The following is a 19754-nucleotide window of genomic DNA, read 5'->3' as shown; positions in this document are numbered from 1 at the left end:
ACAAGACGTGGCCGCCCGAGGGAGCGCTAGAGACCCTCCTGGCCTCGACGCTCGCGCACAAGGATCACAAGTGAGGAGGCTGGTGCTGCCTGGCCTGCAGCTGTTGGGACCATGAGGTCGCAGACAGGGGGCCGCGGACACACCAGCCCGGAGGCTCAGGAGCCGCTGGAAGCCGCGGAACCCTAATCCGCCCCTGCCCCCGACAGCCCTCCTGCAGGGCATGTCCAGGAGGAGGAGGGCCGTTCCAAGGGTGGGCTCTGGGCCTCGGGCTGCTCCGCGTGGTGGGACCTGCTGAGATCCACGGGCCGGAGGAGGCTCTCCTGCTGTGAAGGGAGTGAGTGGCACCCTGGCTGCAAGGCAGCGTCGGTGAGGTTGTGCAGAGTTCTGCGATGTCAGCCCCTCGTCACCTGGCCTGCCCACCCTCCGCACTCATCCCAGACCTACAGGGGCATCTCAGTCTCGGACAGTGACCTGTGAGTGGTGTGAGGGTCGCTTAGAGCCCAGCTGAAAGGAGGCAGCAAAGGGGGTGCTCTACCTCCGGGCCGACCCCTGACCCCCTGCACCCCCTCCTGAGGCTGCTTGCTGGGCCCAGGGGAGCAGCCCTCCCGTCTCCCCGGAGATCACTGCAGACCCTGCAGACATGCCCAGAACCCGGGTGAGTGCAGGGTTGTCCTCAGAAGGCAGACGGGGGACCCACCACCACGAGAGTCTCCCTTTCTGATGACGGTGCGCTGGAGGAAAAGACAGCTGTGGCAGAGCAGAGAAGAGCCAGCTCTTCCTGCTGACGCTTCCCCCCTGTCAGTCCACGCAGGAGGAGGGAGCAGGGGAGAGCATGCGGCCAGCCCACGCACAGACACGTGCGCCCACACTCACACACATAGGGTTCGGGCGCTAGCACACACGCTGCACACTCGCATACACAGGGACACGTGTGCCAACACACGTGCACACGCTCGCACACCCATAGACATGCACTAGAACGTGCTCACACACAGGCACACACGGCAGCACACACACGTGCAAACTTGTGCTCACACAGACATGTGCACCAGCACGCGGGCACACACGTGCACATGCAGGCTCGGGGCTGCTGAAGATTTTCCAGAAGTCGCCTTGGAGCACTGCCTGCAAACAGCGGCTCCTGACCCCCCGGGCCCTTCCTGCTGAGAGCGGTCAAGCTCTGAAACGTGCTCTGAAGGCCCACTGCGGCTGAGCCCTTGGCCTTCAGGACATTGTCTGTGGGTGCAAGGGCCTGCCTGGGGACAGCACAGCGCAGGCCAGCAGGGGCCCCGGAGCCCGTGCGGGTGCTGGAAATGGAGGAGGACGCGCAGCACCCAGTTCTCACCTGCAGGGAACCCAGCCTGAGGCGAGGGAATGACCCAGCCCAGGGCGCCCGGCAGAAAACTCCCTCCGCGGAAGCCACTTAACCCCGGGCAGGGGGCCCAGGTCCCCGTGAAGGGTGGCACTGGAGGATGGCAGGAGCCGGGGACACAGGCTTGGGGCCAGGGGAAGGACAGCGAATGAAGCGGCGCAGCTGGCAGGGCGCCCACAGGGGGCTGGCCCTGACCGCCTCCCTGGTGGTGCCCCCAGGCCCAAGGCCTGCAAGCTGAGAAGACCCTGAGCAGCTAGCTGACCTGGCCACCAGATTCTGTAGGAAACCCTCCAGGACCGTGGCCCCCAGAGGCGTTCTGCCGGGCATCCTGCCGAAAGCGTTCTTTAAAGCTGGGGGCCTCCCGAGGCTGCGCCGGCTGCAGGGCCAGGGCCCAGGGTGTGTGTGGGGCTGGGGGTGGGAACCAGGCCACTGAGGGGGTTCTGGAGCAGCCAAGGGGCACCTCAGGCTCAAAGGGGCTGCAAGGTTGAGGGGCTGGAGCGTGGCAAGCTTGGGGCCCTTCCAAGGGTCCTCTGGGGCCCCAGGGCCTGTGGGAACCCCACTGTGAGCTCCGAGCTCTGGAACGAGTAGCCTGCATCTCACCAGGATGCCACGGCCTCCCACTCGGAGCTCAGGACTCATGCTGCCGGCCCCACGAGGCCCTGAGACGCAGCCCACCTGCTCCCCGTGTGTGAGGCGCTGTGCTCTGCTCATGGAGAGACACCCCCCCCCAGTCAAAAACCCGACCCTGAAGCACCTCGGGGCCACTGCGGCTCAGATGCCACCTCCAGAGGCGGGGCGCAGCCCACTGGCTGCAGGCCGAGTGTCCCCTGTCCCCACTCCGCTGCCTCCAGGAGAACACAGCAACACCATAGGCCCCCCTAAGTTCCACTGAGGGGGCGAGGCCCCACGGGGACCCCCTCGGCCCAGCTACAATCCCTCAGGGCCCCTCACTAGCCTGCAAGATACTGATGGGGACATCAGGGCTGGTGGCCCTCTGGGCGAGGATGCCGGGGGACTTGGGTGCACACAGGGGCAGCAGACCTGGGCTCCCCACGGGTGGCCATCAGCGTCCTCGCAGGCTGACCACAGCCCTGCTGCCCCTCCTCAGAGTCCGAAGACCCGGGGAAGGACGTCAGGAGCGAAGCAGAAGATGCCAGCTGGTGAGCAGCCTTGGCACAGTGGAGGCAGCGCTGCAGACGCGTGCGGGGGCGTGGGAGGCGGGGCGGGAGTGAGGCCTGGAGGCCCTGACGGAGGGCGACAGGGTCCAGGGAGGCTCAGAGGGGCTGGTCACCCAGCAAACAGCAGCACCGCTTGGCTTGGCCCAGCACCTCGGCCCTGGCACCTGTCTCTGCAGCCCTTCCCCAGGGTCTCAGAAAGAAAGCTTGCTGCCCGGGAGGCTGCTGGGGCCCTGGGCAACCCTCGTGCTGGGCAGGTCTGGGTCGGAATGGGCCCCTGGGAGCCCTGCATCCCTCATGCCTCTGCACCTCCTCTCCCCCTGGGCCTGCCTTGCCCACCGCCCCCGGCCCTCTGCCGATGCAGGGGCCCCGCACGGGCTCCCAGGGTCAGGTCAGGGTCAGGTCAGGGTTAGCACGAAGCCGTCTCCCAGCTCTCTCCACGCCCTGCAGCCAGGCCAGCCTGGAGGACAAGCAGGACGGGGGCCAGGATGCCCGTGGGCAGGCGCCGGAGGACGCGAAGGTGGGGGAGGCCAGCACCCGCCGCGAGCAGCCAGCTGGAGGGGAGGACGGGGACGAGTGCGCCCCGGAGGACAAGGTGGGCCGGGCCCCCGGCCTGGGCGGCCATCCCCTGGCTCAGCCCTGCCGTTTACCCAGTCTGTCCCGCCGCCTCCTTACAGGAACAGGAGCCGGAGTCCATCAAGCTAGACGACCTTCTGGAGAAAGAGGCAAGAGACTCTCGCTTCAGTGGCGGAATTAGGCGGGAAGGCTGCAGGGCGCGGTTCTGCTGTGGACGCCGGTCGGTCCCCCGCCGGAGCTGGGCTTGTGGGCTGAACCAGCCCCTAGCTCCCTCGGCACCGGGCCTGTGTCTGCCCAGGGGCGCCTTAACCCCAGCTCCCAGAGCAGCGCTGTGCTCAGGGGGCCGGGCAGCAGGGGTCCTGACCGAGGCTCCCTCAGCTCAGCCGTGTCGGGGAGGCCCAGCCCGGCCCGCAGCCTGGGGCACAGCCCTCGCTGGACGCCGCCCGCCCCCAGGAGGGGCCTTCCTTCCCCCATGCTCGTGGCGGTGGAGAGGAGCTGGGTGGTCATGCCAGGGTTTACACTGGAGGCCCTGGGCCTACGTCCGGGGGTTCTGGGGTTCCCTCCACTCCCAGGAACACTTCTCCCGGTGTCGACCCAGGCGCTGCCACAGGAAGCACTTTCGGGGCTGAGACGCGGGGCGGCCCCCACACAGCCCCCGGGCCCCCGGCCATGTGCGTGCCTGCGCACCAGGCGGAGGGGCGCCTGCAGCGGGGCCCGGGGGCGCATGTGGGCCTGCAGCAGCCGCCCAGATCTCGGCGCGCCTGCTCACCCAGGCTCTGGTTCTCAGCAGGTAAAGGTGGGGGCCCCTCTGGGTCCTCAGGGGCCCGATATGAGGTGCCCGAGGGTGCGGGGGAGGCCAGACCTCCCCACCCTCTGCCAGGGCTGCCGTGGAGGCCTCGCCAGCCCCACTGCCAACAGCTCCCACCACGCACAGCCAGGAACGGAGACCCCGGGGCGACGAATGCCCAGACCTGAGCACCTCGGGACTCGAGCCCTCGCCCCTCCCAGGAAGCTGCACGCCCCCGGCTCAGCCACGCCCGTCATCCACGAGTCTCTGATTTCCCTCCACAGAAACCATCTGTGTTTGTGGAGATTGACCTGGGAGACCGTGCTGAGGAGGTAAGTGCCAGAGCTGAGCAAGCCCGGCCACCCACAGGAAGCGGCGTGCTTGGGGCCTGCAGCAGTCCCAGGACCCCGCCCAAGCAGGGTGTGCTGGCCGCTGAGGAGAGAAGGGACCCGGGCTCTGAGGACTGGCCTAGGGACCAGAGGGCGCCTGGCCTCTTTCTCAGTCCCTCATGCTAACTCACATGCATTCCTGCACCACCAGAGACCCCAGGGCCTGGGTCAACACTCGAGGTGCCTGGGGGCCTCAAGAACCTCTTGTGGGATTGTGCTGGGGTGGTGAGTGGGTCCAAGCCAGGAGCTGGAAGACTTAGTCTCCACACGCAGGGAAGGCTCACACAAGTCACCATGCCTTTCCATGCCTCAGTTTTATCATCTGCAAAATGGGACTCTTAATACCGCAGCCCAGTGTTGTTCTGTCATGCCCTCAGAACACTGCCTGGCGCCCAGAGAGCCCCAGCTTCAGGTACTACCCTCACCACTGCCGCCATCATCCCTGTCTCCACCATCATCAAACTACCACCCCACTCACTGTCTCCATCAGCGTCAGCATCGCCGTCACCACCCTCAACACCACCACCATTTCAGCACCACTGTAAACGGAAGCGGTTGACCCAGTGGTCAACCTTGATTGGCCTTTCCAACACAAATATTCTCTGTTTCTGTTGTAGTGAGTAGCCACCTCTTTGGACGCTCTCTGTAGTTCTCTCTTGGCAAAAGTAAGCCCCTGCCTCGGGGGCTGCTCCTTTCCAGGCAGTACTTCCTAGCTCTTTGCCCTCAGAACAGGATGCATGGTGAAGAGAGTTGGTTACTGACTCATCCCAAGGTTACCGAGGGGACAGGGTTCAAGGACTCAAGAGGGTTCAGCCAGCACAGAGCTGGACTGAGGGACCAGGCCTTCTGACTTGCATTCCAGGATCAAGGACATGGCTCCTTGGTCTGGGTCCCCTAGTTAGAAACCCCCGCCTGACGGAGCCCCGCCGCGTGGGAGGATGTTCGGGGCCGTCTCCACATCCCGTCTTGTTCTCGGCGGGCCCAGCAGGTCCAGCCTTGGTCCCTAACGCCTCCCGCCCCACAGGTGATCACGTGCGTCACGAAAGAAGAGAAGCGGTCCCAGAAGGACATGGGGGATGTGTCAGAGGACGAGTGAGTGAGGCGTCCACTCAGGGGAGCCTGGGGGGCAGGGGGTGTTTGTGCCAACGCCTCCACCCTCCGGGGTAGAGATCGTGAGGCCCTGAAGCCAGCAGGAGGTGCGACGCGCGCCCAAGGGCTGTGGGTCAGTGGCACTTTAAATGATACAGAGAAGAAAACAGCAGCTCATCCACTTTTCATCTGAATTGACCGTATTAATATCTTGGCTGATTTGCTTGCACAGTTTTAAAAAGAAAAATTTCTCTGTTCACTTTGTAAACTGATAGTCCTTTAAAATAAAGGGAGGCACATGAGATGGCACAGCAGGGAGGGAAGGTTTAAAACACCCACGTGCCGCCAACTGGAAGCACTGGCGGCGTCTGGGAGCCTGGGCCCTGAGGGTCCAGGAGCAGAGGCTGGAGCGCGGGTGAGCTACGGGCAAGGGCCCCCCGGCCGCGCTCCTGCGCTTCCGGACGCGCTTGGCCGCGGTGTCCCGGCCCTTTGCGACTTGGCGGTGGCTGTCACTGCCTCTCCCCGGGTTGGGTTCCGGGGGGACAGTGTCCCTGTGAGGAAGTGTCACCCCCAAGCCTGTGCTGATCTCTGCTCACACGGCCAGGCACACAGCTTCTACCAGGGTGTCAGGACTGCCTGGCACAGCCTCAGATCTAGGCTTGCCGGGAAGTCTGCTTACGCTAGCGAATGCTTTTCTCGTCATTTCTTGCTGGACGCGGTGATGGGCTGGGTCAGAGCCTGGCAGCTCCGTTTCTGCCCCAGGCCAGGCGGGCTCAGGCCCACCTCTCAGCCTCTGGGTCTGGCTCCCACACTCTGCTCAGCTGCCCCAGAGAACCTGTGGCGGGGCCGGGCCTAGGAACCAGGCCTCGGCGGCTGGCAACTGCTTGGCCAACAGGACAGAGTCTGCTCGTGGGGGGGCGTGCCTAGATGCGTGCCAGGGAGGCGGGGTCACCTGCCTGCTCACCTGCACCCTCAGTCCGTTCAGTCGGCCCCCTCGGGCACTGAGGTGCCTGTCAGGGGCCCGCTGGGACACTGGCCCAGAGCCAAGGAGGTCCCTGTGAAGAGGAGCCGTCTGACCCCAGAGACAGCCTTGGTTGGGAGTGGAACCCCCAGAGTCCCCCCAACAGAAATAGGCACAGGCCGCAGTCCTCTGCAAACGCTGACTGGGCTGGGGCGGGCACTGTCCACCTGCGACGCCTCTTCACGGCTGGGCTGTGGATGGACGGGGCGTCACGCTCAGCGGGCCTTCAAGGCCTCTCAGGCTCAAGGGGCTCCTGTTGGGATGGAGAAGCCGAGGCAAGAGAGGGGAGGGCCCCAGAGGGGCCTGGGAGCCGTCTCTGGCTGGCGAGCTTATGCACACTGAGCTGCTGGGAGGGGGAGGGTGCCTCTCACCCCTCCCCTTGGCCTCCAGGTCCAGGACCAGGACCCACACTGAGCTGCTGGGAGGGGCAGGGTGCCTCTCACCCCTCCCCTTGGCCTCCAGGTCCAGGACCAGGACCCACACTGAGCTGCTGGGAGGGGGAGGGTGCCTCTCACCCCTCCCCTTGGCCTCCAGGTCCAGGACCAGCTGGATGTGCTGCATCCCGTACTCCACCAGAAAGAAGGTGAAGCAAAGGGCGCAGCCTGGAGAAGGTGATTCAGGCTCGGGGAGGGACCAGGCTGAGGGAGGGGCAGAGCATGGCGTGGGGCGGGCAGAGGGCAGGCTGCCTCCCGGGTCCTACCCCAGACCTGCCCCTCTGGCCAGTAACTGGGCCTCCACTTGGCTCCTGGGCCAGCTGCCAGGGAGGGGTGAGGACGCAGACAGCTGTCCTGAGACACCGGAGGAGCCTGCTTCAGAGGCGCCATGACCGCTCCAACAGGATGCTCCGCCCCTGGGAAGCGATGAGGCCATCTTCGAAACGCACAATAAAAAGTGAATGAAAGGGGTTGCACCTCTCCAGGGCCCCATCCCTTCTTGCCACAAACCTTGTCCCAGAAAATGTACATCAGGGAAGACAGGCAGCTCAGGGCCTCATCTCCCAGGTCACGGGGTCACACCTCCCCTCCCGGGTCACGGGGACATGCAGCACCTCACTTAGCCCCCGACCCCCAGGTGCCTGGCCCCAACCACAGCTGCCACCAGGGCACTGAGGGGCGTGGGCATTGGTCCCCGAAGAACCAGGGGCAGGCGTTCCTACAGCTGGACTGGGAGCCCTGAGGACCCCACGGGGGAGAGGCAGCCACAGGGAGACGCTGCCTATGGCAGGGGAGGCAGGGCCTGGAGGGGAGCCCCCCAGGGAGACCCCACGAGGCCATAGGGAGATGCTGCCTACCGCGGGGGAGGCAGGGCCTGGAGGGGAGCCCTCCAGGGGGACCCCGCGAGGCCTGCGGCTCCTTTGTCCGGGTAACCAGCTGGGGCTTGGCAGCCCACCTCCGGCCATGTGTCTGACTCAGCCCGAGACGGAGGACGCAGCAACCCAGCGCCTCCTGAGGACGGCCCACGGCCTCCACCAGTAGGCACCACCTCCCAAGCAAGTGTCCCCTTGTCCTTGCCCCTGAGTGGCAGCTCCCTGTCCTGGCACCCAGCCACCAAGATGGCCACTGAGAGAAGCTTCCGGAGAATCGGTCAGAGGAGGCCACAGGCCAGGAGTGTGACTGGTCCCCAGCCGGTACCTTCCCTGTCCGTCCCTGGCCACCACAGGCAGCTGGCCTTGTTCAGAGTCACGGAAGGGCCCCGTGCAGGGCAGGCCTCACCTCCCGGGTCAGCCGGGGTGCCTGCAGGGAGCCAGTCGGGGCGGCTCGTGAGAACCGGCGGATGGTTTGGGGGTGGGAGTGGAGGAGCCCACAGGCCAGGCTCTAGAAAGGCAGGTGGACAGGGCCGGAGAGCCTTCGATCTGGCCCCCAGGCCCGCTGAGGCCACAGAGAGACCCCTACCTGGGGAGCTGGGCCACAGCCGGCAGAGACGACACCGTGACCCGGACCTGCAGGGTACGAAGAGCTGACAGCCTCGCCGAGAGCGAGCCCTAAGGTCACTGCTGGCGGCGAGATCGCTCACCCCCGAGCAGGAGGGAGGCTGAGCACCGACCCTTGCCGCCCTGTGGGCTGTGGAGCTGTCTGTCCATCTCGGCGCTTGGAGGCCAGCCCTTGCGGACTGCAGGCCGGAGGGGGGCATTTACCTCCAGGAGGGCCCCAGTCCTCAGGGCCCCCAACTTAGCCTGCGAGGCTGGCCCCCCGGCCTGACCCGGCTCCCTCCCCAGCCCCCGCAGGCCCATAGCTGCTCAGACCAGTGAATTCGAGGCCGCAGGGCCCCCAGGACAGGCCCAGCCCAGTGGCTCTGGTGGACACAGCCTCCCCACCCCGAGGCCTGTCCCTGCTGCCAGCCTGTTTCTCCCAGCATTGTTAGTCTCCCCCGAATCGCACGTGCACTTTCATTGTGGGCTACGTGGGAACTGGCAGAAAGCGTGTAACCTGTCCCCTTGAGACCTTCATACCACCCCTGGCAGGATTTCTGTTTCTGCTTCAAATATGTAGAGACAGCTGTATATGGAGATAGGTAAACACAGCTTTTCTACAAAATTGACACCACATTGCACTAGTTTTGGGGGGTGTTTTATTTTCTTGTTTTGTTTTGCTTACGATGTTTCCTTTTACCCTCATAAACACTTGCCCACCATCGGCGTGTGTTGGCTGAAAGCCTGCCTTGTGCCAGGTGATACTCCGGGGAAACATGGTGGTTGAACAAACCCTGGCCTCTCAAGCCTCCCTTCTGGGGGGAGACAAGCGTGGACGCCCAGCGCGTCCTGACTTTCTGCTCCTTGCCCAGCAGACATCAGCTGCATCCCCTGGGAAGCGGTGCTTCTGGGCTACCCGGCCCGGGGCAGCCACCTGCCGCCAGGCTGACAGAGTAGGAGGAAACCCGGGTGGTGGGCTGGGCGGGGAAGGGGCCTGGGGAAGGCGGGCTGAGGGTGGCGCTCGTGGCCACGGCGGCGGGCCCTCAAGGGCGGGGCTTGCCCTGCACCCCGCCGCCTGCCCTGCAGGGACTGGCATCCTTCCCGTCCACACTGCGGGCCCTGTTATTCCCCCTGCTTTTGCAGCAGGGAGGCGGGGTGGCGGGTGGCGGTGAGGGGTCACTAGCAGGGCAGCCCGCACCCAGGCAGCTGCCCTCAGGAGCCACGGTGCCCGAGCGTCGGCTGGTCTCTTCCTGCAGCTCCAAGGAAACGGAGGAGCAAGGGCCGTGTCCGCGGCCGTTCTCTGAGCTCCCGCGGGGAGCGGCGGCTGCGCTTGGCTGGAGCGCCCCCTGGTGGCGGGCCGGCCCTCCGGCCTCCCGCTGACGCCCAGCCGGAGCCAGGCTCCCAGACCTTCCCCCAGGAGGCGGCGGCCTGACATCTCACCCTACAGACCTGCACTCTCTGCTCACTAACGAGCATCCGGAAGGAGGCTGTGTTGGTGGCCAGCGGCGGGCGGACGGAGGGGCCTGACCCAGGCCTGTGCGGAGCAGCCCTGCTCTTGCCTCCAGGGCGCAGAGGACAAGGGTCCTGGACCCCGCCCTGCCTGTGCCGTGACCTCGAGTCCTGGGAGGATGGACAGACAGACCTGCCCTCTGTCTAGAGTCCTGCGCAGCTCCAGGGGTGGACGACACTTGGCCCGTGTGAAACCCAGGCCCCAAAGAGAGGCTCCCCGTGATCTTCAGACGCACTTCACGAGACATGATAAAATGCAGAGCTCACTCACAGGGCGCCACGCTTAGAGCCCCCTGCCCAGTGTCCCCGCGGTGCCCCCAGGTGCCCCGGCAGTGCCCCCAGGTGACCCCGTGCCCCCAGGTGCCCCCATACCCCATGTCCCCAGTGTCCCCGCGGTGTCCCCAGGTGACCCGGCAGTGCCCCCAGGTGCCCCCATACCCCATGTCCCCAGGTGCCCCCGCATCCCCAGTGTCCCCACGGTGCCCCCAGGTGCCCTGAGCCTGGGGCCATAGCTCCAGACACCCTGCTGTCCAGGCGGGAGGGCCCGTCTGGGACGAGCATGGGGCTGAGGAAGGCCAGCCTGGCCGCAGTGGGGTGCTACTGAGGCCTTGGGAGGTGAGGGGCTCACCAGGGCCAACAGGCCCCTGGGGCAACCCTCAGAGGTGGTGGGGAACAGCAGCCCAGCCCTTCTATCCGTGAGTTGTCCTTCCCCGAGCACAGCCCAAGGATTCCACCAAGGCCTCACCTGGAGCACCCCAAGCCCGGCCCAGGGCTGATGCCACTTTCTGGGGCATCCCGGGTCCCAGGGCCTGACATAGGTCTCTGGACAGGACAGGACAGCGGTCAGTGCTGGCAGCCAGAATCGCAGGCCAGGGAGTGGGCCAGGAAAATGCGAAGCGTCCCCGCCTGCCCCTCCCCAGGCAGAAAGCAGGGCAAGCGCCAAGGGGCTGTCCAGGGCAGGGGAAGACAGACCCAAGACCCCCAGAGCAACAGCACCGCCTGCCCATCTGCCTGACCAGGGGCTGCTCCTCTCAGCCACAAACACCCTCCATGGGCCTGAGACGCAGGAGCCGGAGCCTCGTTTGTGGGCCGGGGTCCTGGGCCCACAGGTGCAGGGTGCTGGGGCAGAGAGCTGCGGCCTCCAGCTTGTCTGGGCCCGGCCCCTGCCGGCTGCTCCCAGGCCCTCCCTGGCTACAGGCAGCTGCCCTCGCCTCAGTCCTCACCCTCGCACGTCCTGGACTCCATGCCCCTCGGAGAGCCGACAGGGCCCTCAGACCTGGGCCCCTGCTTCCCGAGGAGCCTGGCGACCACATGGGTCAGGAGGAAGACTCTGGCTTCTTCAGTGACCAGCACTGCCCGCCACCCCGGTGCTGCACTGCTGGGCCCCACCCCAGCCCGTGTGCGAGCCCTGCTCGGGGTCCACGGCCACCGGCGCCTGCCCTAGAAGCAGGCCTGCCTCCCAGTTCTCCCGGAACGAAAGGGTCTCACCCAGACCCTACTCCAAGCGTGGAGCTCTGACCTCACTTCCCGGGGCTTCTGGGGATGTGCGCCCCAGTCAGCGTCCACTGGCCTGGGGACCTCAAGCCTGGTCTGTGCCTCCCAAACCAGGGACTTCCCTGGCCTGGAACACCAGCCCTGGCTCCTCTGTTTTCATCCCAATAGGTGAGGGTCTTGCCGGGGCGGCTCTGGCATCACCCGGGCCACTGAGTGGCGGGCGGGGAGGGGCACTGGATGTCGGTCTGACAAGTCCCAGGACAGCCTGCAGCGCAGCTGCTGACATGCGGTCTGACAGGACAGGGCAGGACGAAGCAGGGCAGCTCAGACGCCGCGGCCCCTGCAGGGGCGCTCCCTTAACCTGGAGCGGACTCAGCTGACTACCTGACCCCGCTAATAAGCTAACCCACCTTACTTCTCAGTCCAGCTGAGTGCCTACCCAGCTGACCGCCTACCCAGCCGACCGCCTACCCAGCCGACCGCCTACCCAGCCGACCGCCTACCCAGCCGACCGCCTACCCAGCCGACCGCCTACCCAGCTGACCACGTTCGATACCTACTCCTAGCCCTTCTAACTACTCAACCCAGCTGACTACCGATCCAGCTCACCAGCTGCCCAGCTGCCCATCTGCCCAGTCCCTCTGGACCAGTGGCTGGCTCCCTGGGGGAGGGTTCTGTTTGTCACAGGGACAGTCCTTGGGCAGCCCCCAGCACGCTCAGACACCCACCCCCACCCCGCACCCCGCCCCGTGGAGAACAAGCTGGCTGCATTGTGGACATGAAGACGGAGCCGTGGAGCCTCACCGACGCTGAGGCGACTCCAGAGAGGCGTGCGAGGCTCTGCGCGCCTACGGACGACTGTCCTCCTGCTCCGTGACCCTCCGCAGCTGGAGTGAGCGCACGCAGACGCTCTTCTCTTTCCCTCTCTCCCTGTCACTTGTCGAGGGAACGTTTCCTGAAAGCAGCGCTGTTCTCGTCCCTGTTCGTTTGTTTACACAAGCGGCTGTTTCCACCGGCCCGGCTCGCACACACGTGTCGCTCTGGGCAACAATACGCCAGCCTGAGTCTGTCTGTGGTTGCTGGCAGCACGCCCAGGGTGTGCCCTGCGTCTGCTATAAGCTCTCACTTTCCTAATTAATTAAAGTGGGGAACATTTCCTGGCTTTCTGGCCCCACAAGATATTCCAGGCTCAGCTTGTGTTTTCCCTGGCCCAGTCGGGAATGGGACAGGTTGGGGGCACCCATTGAAAAACGAGAGCTCACAGGGGAAATTCCAGGCGTCACCGAGAAAGCTGGAAAGGTGTTCTATAGGAACAATGATATCACGGTCGAGAGTAAGGGCACCCTCTCCCCAGGGAGGAGCCGGGGGCCTCCAGGTCAGCCAGCAGGGCAGCTGCGCGTCCAGGTGGGAGACACCATTGTGACCCCAAGGAAGGAAGGAAGGGCAGGCAAGCTTCCAGGGGCCTGAGGCTCCAGCTCAGTCTTCCCCTCACACGGGGAGTAGATGGGCAGCAGGCCCTGTACCCCAAGTCTGCCGAGTCCTCAGCTCATGGGTGCCCCGGGAGATCCCAGAACATACAGCCACTTGCCTGGAAGGCGGCCCTCCCCCTAGAGCCTGAAAACGCCCTTCTGAGAAGCTCGGGCCGGCCTCCCGTACTGGCCTCCCATACCTGGCCTCCTACACCTGGCCCCCCACACCTGGCCTCCTCTGCCTGGCCTCCCATACCTGGCCTCTGCCTGGCCTCCCACACTTGGCCTCCCCCACCTGGCCTGGCCTCTCACACCTGGCCCCCCACACCTGGCCTCCTCTGCCTGGCCTCCCACACCTGGCCCCCAACACCTGGCCTCTCATACCTGGCCTCTGCCTGGCCTCCCACACCTGGCCTCCCACACCTGACCGCCCACACCTGACCTCCCACACCTGACCTCCCACACCTGACCGCCCACACCTGGCCTCCTCTGCCTGGCTTTCCACACTTGGCCTCTCACACCTGGCCTTCCATACCTGGCCTCCTCTGCCTGGCCTCCCACACCTGACCGCCCACACTTGGCTTCCCCCACCTGGCCTCCCACACCTGACCTCCCACACCTGGCCCCCCACACCTGGCCCCCCACACCTGGCCTCCCCGCCTGACACCTGCTCCTTGAGACCCTGGCCCCCCACACCTGGCCTCCCACACCTGGCCCCCCACACCTGGCCTCCCCGCCTGACACCTGCTCCTTGAGACCCTGGCCCCCCACACCTGGCCCCCCACACCTGGCCTCCCCGCCTGACACCTGCTCCTTGAGACCCTGGCCCCCCACACCTGGCCCCCCACACCTGGCCCCCCACACCTGGCCCCCCACACCTGGCCTCCCCGCCTGACACCTGCTCCTTGAGACCCTGGCCCCCCACACCTGGCCTCCCACACCTGGCCCCCCACACCTGGCCTCCCCGCCTGACACCTGCTCCTCGAGACCCTGGCCCCCCACACCTGGCCCCCCACACCTGGCCTCCCCGCCTGACACCTGCTCCTTGAGACCCTGGCCCCCCACACCTGGCCCCCCACACCTGGCCTCCCCGCCTGACACCTGCTCCTTGAGACCCTGGCCCCTCCCCACAGTGGCTCTGCCCCAGCACTCACCAGCTCCTCAGTGGATGACCCATTCGGCGCCTGTGTGACTCTTCTGGAACAGGCACTGTTATTCGCTCTGTGCTGTCCGCGGCCGGGGCCACGGAGAGGTCAGCACACGGGCCGGGGCCACGCAGCACACGAGCTGGCCAGCAGCTGTGAGGTTGGTCGGGGCCTGACCCTGCCTCCTGCGCTTGTGCCCATTCCCAGCTCGGGAAACTGAGACAGCCTCCAGGCCTCTCACCAGGGCCTGCGGAGACCCTGGTCCCGCCTCCCTCAGGGGTGTCCCCGCCCCACTCTGGGAGGTCACCCCGTCTTAGACACACAGGCGCAAGGCCAAGGCTGGTGCTGTGTTCAGGAAGGCTCCACTATGGGGCAGCTGAGCATCCAGAAGGGACGGGGTGGCAGGTGAGGGCCACCAGGGAGGTGCTGGCTGTGGGGCTGGCTGAGCCAGGGCGGAGGTAGGAGGGGAGACTGCATTCCTGGAGCGAGTGTCCAGGTGGGCTGCGTGGAAACTGCTCCCCCCAAGGCATCTGTGTCTGAACTCCTGGACCAAGGGGGACATCACCTCACAGGGGACAAGGACTTGGCAGGTGGGATTAAGCCGGGACTCCTGTTCTGTGGAAGTGGGCCACTGTACCAGCTAGGTCAAAGGAAGGCAAGGGAAGGCTGGGCTCGGAGGCAGGCGGGGCCGGAGATGCTGTGCTGTTGGGTTTGGGCCCCGAGGTCAGTCCACCCGTGCTGGGAAGAGGATCCCCGGAGGTGGCCCTGCAGCTCTTGGAGCCCAGCACAGCCTCAACTGACCCCCAGCTACTGACAGGCAGGCACTGAGCCGACGGGGTCTTGAGCTGTGAAGCCTGTGATCAGCCAGAGCTGCTCCCTGGGGGCTGAGCCGTCACCCTGGGGCCTGGCCGGCTACGAGGAGAATGCAGAGGCCAGGGCCACAGTCCAAGCCAGGACCCTGGAGCCTGCCTGGCGGCTCAGGGCTGAGACAAGCTGGACTCTGGCCTGGACAAACATGGGCTCTGCGAGCGGCGGGGGCTGAGCGCAGGACAGGGAGTCCCTACCGAGAATCCTGCTTCCCTCTCCGCTCGCCGCCCCCCGCCCCCCGCTCCCCGCCCCTGCTCCCTGCTCACCGCCCCCCTCCCCCCCACTCCCCGCCCCCGCAGCCCCCACTCCCCACCCCCTACTGAGGGCTGGTCTCTGACGGACCCACACTTCCTGGCACTGGTGTCTGTGCTTTCCAACTCTGAGCTCTCGAAAGATCCTCTGGACCTGGTGAAAACCTGTTGCGGGTGAATGTCTTTTCCGCAAGCACTAAGGAGCTTCACGCTGGTTGCAGCCCTGTCTTCACCAGCTCAGTCCTACACAGCCCTTTCGGGTTTTAGGAAGCTAGTCATTTGTGCAAATTTCGTGCAGCAAGGGGCTTTTCCGATTGTGATCACAGTTTGCAAAGTTGCTGAGTTTCAGCTGACCTTTGGCACTGGCCCTGGTGTGGAGAGGGCACTCCACAGCTGTGCACGCTTGTGAAGCTGAGGCGTAGCTCCTCTGTGCCAGGCACTTCTCCGGGGGAGCAATGAGAAGATGTAAAAACAGACGCACGTCCAGGCCTCCAGCAGCTCACAGCCAAAAGGAGCCCCGAGCCTCCTGAGTGCAGTTTACCGCAAACAGCAGTTGCCACAGCAACAGGAAGCAGGCGGCGGGGCCAACAGCACCCCCAGTTTGGCTGCTGTGAGACAGATGTCTGGGAGATCAGGCTGCCACCCCTTTCCTCGCTAAAGGGGGAGAAGCTGGGTCTTCTGGGAGAGATTTAAGGGGACAGTCTGAAATCCAGCAAAAGCAAGGGCTGCAGAGAGAGGCGGGCTGCTGGGCCAGCAGCCAGCCCCCCAAGGCTCTGTTTGTTCTGGCCTCGGTCAGGCTGCACTCCGCAGCAGGCAGACAGCGGCCAAACCTTTCCTGGTCAAACAGCAATGGGGGCCAAGTTTGCTAGGAGAGAAAACAGTGGCCCGGGGCCAAAGGCGGCTTTTGGGAGCTGTTTTCCACTTTTCCTCCAAGCAGCTGGAGGTCCTGGGGCGGAGGCTCCCGGAGGCATCGTGCCTGAGGACTGGGTCCTGACCTGGAGTTGAGACCCCAGGGAGGCAAGGACAGGCCTTCCCGTACTAGGACCCCAGGCAAGGCTGGGCATTCGGGTCAGGGGAGAGGCAGGCCCACTGACTTCTGTGAGCAGGTGGAGAGGGGAGCCGGGCGCCAGGCCCTCCCAGGATGCTCCTCCACGGCCTTCACCTGCCCAGACCCAGCGGCCCCTCCCGCAGCAGATGGTGGGTCTCGTGCCTTCGCTCCGGATGGCTGCAGGAGGCCCTCCACCAAGGTGCCTGGCCAGGGGCACCAAGGCACCAAGCAGCCAGCACTTCGCATGTGGCCTATCGGAGCCGTGAGCTTGACCAGGCCGTCTGAAGCAGGGCCGCCGCACAGAGGCACAGGCCACGGTCCCCAGGATCTTGTGAGGGCTGCCCAGCTGCTGTGACGGGTGAGGACGAGGCCTGCACACCTCAGCCAGAGCCGGCCGGGCCGAGACCCCAGGGAGCTGAAAAGATTGGGCTGAAAGGCCAGGTTGGCCCCGGGTTCCAGACAAGCGGGAGCAAGCCTCTCCACGCTGCATGGGGGGGGGGTGGGTGGAGTGGGTGGCGTGCGGACGTCTGAGGACGGAGTCCAGCACACGTCCAGGTGGCCGCCCACGGCCCTGTGGGGATGCTCCTGTCCAGGCAGACCCCACAGGACAGGGTGGGCCGGCGGGTCTGGCCCTGAGCCATCGGTTGCTGTTTACTCGCTCAGTCGTGTCCACCTCCTTGTGACCCCACGGGCTGCAGCACGCCAGGCTTCCCTGTCCTTCACCATCTCTCGGAGCTTGCTCAAACTCATGTCCATTGAGTCAGGGATGCCACCCAACCATCTCATCCCCTGTCGCCCTCTTTTCTTCCTGGGTTCAATCTTTCACAGCATCAAGGTGTTTTCCAGTGATTTGGCTCTTTGCATCAGGTGGCCAAAGTATTGGAGCTTCAGCATCAGTCCTTCCAGTGAATATTCAGGGTTGATTTCCTTTTGGATTGACTACTTTGATCTCCTTGCAGTCCAAGTGACTCTCAAGAGTCTTCTCCAGGACCACAGTTGGAAAGCATCAGTTCTTCAGCACTCAGCCTTCCTTACGGTCCAACTCTCACTTTTGTGCAACTACTAGAAAAACCAGTTTGACTATACGGACCTTTGTCAGTACCTACTCACATTTTTTAAAGTATTTTTTTCGTTAGTGTAAAATTATCGAATTAAAACTAGAGAGCAATAAACTGAATGCACCTGAAGTGTGTAATTAGGTTTGGGTGTGTGTTTGCATCCAGAAACCTCACTGTGTCCATCACACCTCTCCAGGACATCCCAGAAGCCAGCTGTCTGTCTGTGCCTACAAATTTTGTACGATTGGAACCACACATGTGGGCTCTTTTCGGCCCGGCTTCTTTCACTCGGCTTTGTGACTTTGAGACTCACCTGTCCTTCCATGTGTTTCTTCCCTTTTTATTTCTGAGCAGCCCTGTGCTCCGTGAGGCAGACATGTCACCAGATGGGAGACATGTGGTCTGCTCATGGCTTCAGCGATTCTGAAGGAAGCTTCTTGTTCACACCTTGGTGTGGACACACGTTTTCTTTCCTGAGTAAACATCAAAGGGTGGGATGGCTGGGTGGCAGGGCTGCGTAGGTTTCTGTCCTTTGTCTTTTTCTCAATAGGAGGAATTTTTAATAGCAATGAAGCCCAATTGATCAATTTTTATGATTATTTCATGCTTTCTGTGTTCTAAGAAATCTTTGCCTGCCCCAAGCGAAAGGCTGTCTCCCGTGTTTCCTTGCAGAAGGTTCACAGGTTTAGAATTTACGCTTATGTCTAACCCATCTGAGCTGTGTGTGTGCTGTATGAGAGAAAGGACACGTTTTTCTCCCTATAAGGACATTCAGTGGATCCAACAGTATTTGTTGAAAAAGCTTTCTTTTCCCTTTGCATTGTCTTGGCACCTTTGTTGAAAATTGATTTACCATATATAGTAGGTCTATTTCTTTTTACAAATGGATTTTTGAAGGGAAAATTCCAAGACTCTTTCCTAAATTTGGTCCTGCGTCCTCCCGCCCCCCGCACCCCCCCCCCCCCGCCACATTTGACTCACCTCCATCCATTCTGTTTGTCTCAAAGTTTCCTTAAAAAGTTAAATGTATATCTACCATACAACCCACAACTGCTCTCCGGGGTTATCCTGGAGAAACAAAAATTTGCATTCACAAAAAAGTCTATACTCAAACGTTCACAGCAGCCTTACCTGTGACAGCTATAGCCCAGAAACACCTACGTGTCCTCCGTGGTTAAACAAGCCCTGGCCCATCCTGGAGCCAGTGTATTGCAGTTACGTTATGCTCCTGAAATGACTAATTATCATGATGGAGGAGAAGCCCAGGGCTGGGGAGGAACGACATGAAGGAGTCCTCTGTGGGGATGTAAGTTTCACGTCCTGAACACGGCTTCAGGGTCCACACGTCGTGGGATCCCTGCACGAGACACCCCAAAGGAGCGCGCAACCCTGCCAAGGCCGGCGGCCCCGTGAGCCCCTTAGTCTCGCAGCTGTGCGGGCTGTGCTAGCCGGTCTGGTTAACGGTGCTGACTGTCCTAAATAGCCTAGTAACCGCGTTGACTAGTCTATTTAATGGTGTTGCCTCTGCTAACTAGTCCAGTTAACGGTGCTAACTGGTATAGTTACTGGTGTTACCTGTACTAACTAGTATAGTTAACAGTGTTAACTACATAAAGCTCCTGGTTTTGAACATTTACTCTTGTCAAGTAAGCTCCCACCACCTGCAGACACCCAGCAGCGGGTATGTGGGACCTCTCGGCACCACTGCGCAACTTCTTATGAAGTGGCAATTCATTCAAAAGACAAAACTAGACACATCAATACTTAGAAATAAATCTGACAAAAGGTATACACAAGACCCATAGGCTTAGAGTGTAAAAACATTGCTGAGAGAAATTAAATAAGACCCAAATAAATAAAGAAACATTGAGGGCATGGAGTGGAAGACTCTGTATTGTCAGAATCATCAGGAGGCCAGTCTCCCCAAGTCACCCTGCAGAGTCAGCGCAGTCCCAGTCAAACCCCTGAAATGTTTTAGTAGAAATGAGCATTCAAGCTAATTCTAAAGTCTGCATAGACATGCACAGGACTCACCCAGAGCAAGCATGAAAGCGACCAAGGATGGAGGATTTCTACGGCATGATTCCAAGATCGCTTCACGTAATGCTGATCAAGAGTGATATATCATGGCTATAACAGACCAACAGAGGAACTGGAAAGAGCAGATTCCATAAACAGACCTGCTCAGGTGCAGTCAGCTGGCTTGACAAAGGTGCTGATGCAATTCAGGGGGGACAAATACTCTCTCCAGAAATGACTCTGGGTCACCTGGATGTTCATCTGCGATAAAACAAAGAAAGTCCCTTAAAACTCTTGCCTCGTTCCAAAAAATTCAATACAAAAATTCACATGAAATTAACAAGTTTCCTAGAGGGGATGGCGGGGCGGAAGGGAGGCGGATGGGATGCGGACGGGGAGGCGGACGGCGGGGAGGACGGCGGGGAGGACGGCGGGGAGGACGAGACGTGGACGGGGAGGCGGACAGGGAGGCGGACAGGGAGGCGGACGGCGGGGAAGACGGCGGGGAGGACGGAACGTGGACGGGGAGGCGGACGGGGAGGCGGACGGCGGGGAGGACGGCGGGGAGGACGAGAC

Source organism: Capricornis sumatraensis, chromosome 12, assembly GCF_032405125.1.
Source record: "Capricornis sumatraensis isolate serow.1 chromosome 12, serow.2, whole genome shotgun sequence".
NCBI lineage: Eukaryota > Metazoa > Chordata > Mammalia > Artiodactyla > Bovidae > Capricornis > Capricornis sumatraensis.
The sequence above is the reverse complement of the archived record's forward strand: the minus strand, read 5'-3'. Positions refer to the sequence as shown.